Raw genomic sequence first — 1,331 nt, forward strand, 5'->3', positions numbered from 1 at the left:
TTTTATTGTTGTACAACCATGTACAGCTGTAACATTACACTATAAAGCTAATAATTGAATTGAATTGAATTGAATTGAATTCTCTACATGGTGGTTTCTTTGTAACTGAACTCTCTACGAGGTAACTTCTTCTAGCTGATCTTTCTATAGGGTGACTTGTTTGTAAACGAATTCTCTACATGGTGGTTTCTTTGTATCTGAACTCTCTACATTGTGGTTTCTTTGTAGCTGAACTCTACAAGGTGATTTCTTCTAGCTGAATTATCTCTTTCTATAGTTGCATGAATTCCCTACAAGGTAACTTCTTCTAGCTGATCTCTCTACAGGGTGAATTGTTTGTGGCTGATCTCTCTACAGGGTGGCTTGTTTGTAGCTGATCTCTATACAGGTTACTTGTTTCTAGCTGATCTCTTGAATTCTCTTCGGGTGACTGCTCTATTAGGATGACTGCTCTATTAGGATGACTGCTCTATTAGAGTATCTCGATCTCGCACTTGCTACACTAAGTTGGATTTCGTGTTATAACTCCGTGGTTTTAAGTCTGATTCTTCTACACCATTGAAGAGCCTTTCTAAGATGATAACTCCATCTGTACAGCGATTTTCAAAGCATTACCCCAAGCGGTTTACCTGGTAGGCGTGGCAATCAGTCTTTTTTTATTAGCTAATCTCGATTGCGTAATTGTTACACACTGTTGGTTTTTTCGTTGTATCTTCCTGGTTTTTAGCTCGATTTCTTTCAAACCACAAAGGTTTGAGGTTCAATAGTTAACCTATTCACCCACCGATTTTCAGCTTCTTCCCATACGCGGTTTACCCTGTAGGCGTGACAACATATTGGTGTTAATTTTCGTGAATAATCGCTCATAACTCTTTGCCTGTTTATCGTATTCCAGCCAAAGTTGGTACAGAGATGCGCCTTTATATCCCCCTTCTGTGTGCCAAATTTCAAGGCAATCGGATATGGCGTGCGAGTTTTATAGCAGTTTTTGTAAGTGTGCGACAAGAAAAAGAAAAATAAGAAGAAGAAGAAAAAAAAAAACGAAGAAACTGAGCCAATTTTTGAAGTCGCATATCTCGGAAACGCGCGAAGCGATTTCGCTCAAATTTGGAATGTGGAGTGCTACAGTTGGGGGGCATGTCCACAGCAAAAATCGTCTTGTTTCATCAAGGAAGCACAGAGCTACGGAGGTGCGAAAATTGCGTTTTCTTTCTTCCTGTCAATATACTCACGGGTGTTACGCGCCGGCTTCTTGGGCCGCACGACACACTACCGTGTGTCTTGATATATCTAATCAAAAACAGCCAAGCTGTAAAAAAAGGTGCGGCCCC

Source organism: Dysidea avara, chromosome 14 (genome assembly GCF_963678975.1).
Source record: "Dysidea avara chromosome 14, odDysAvar1.4, whole genome shotgun sequence".
NCBI lineage: Eukaryota > Metazoa > Porifera > Demospongiae > Dictyoceratida > Dysideidae > Dysidea > Dysidea avara.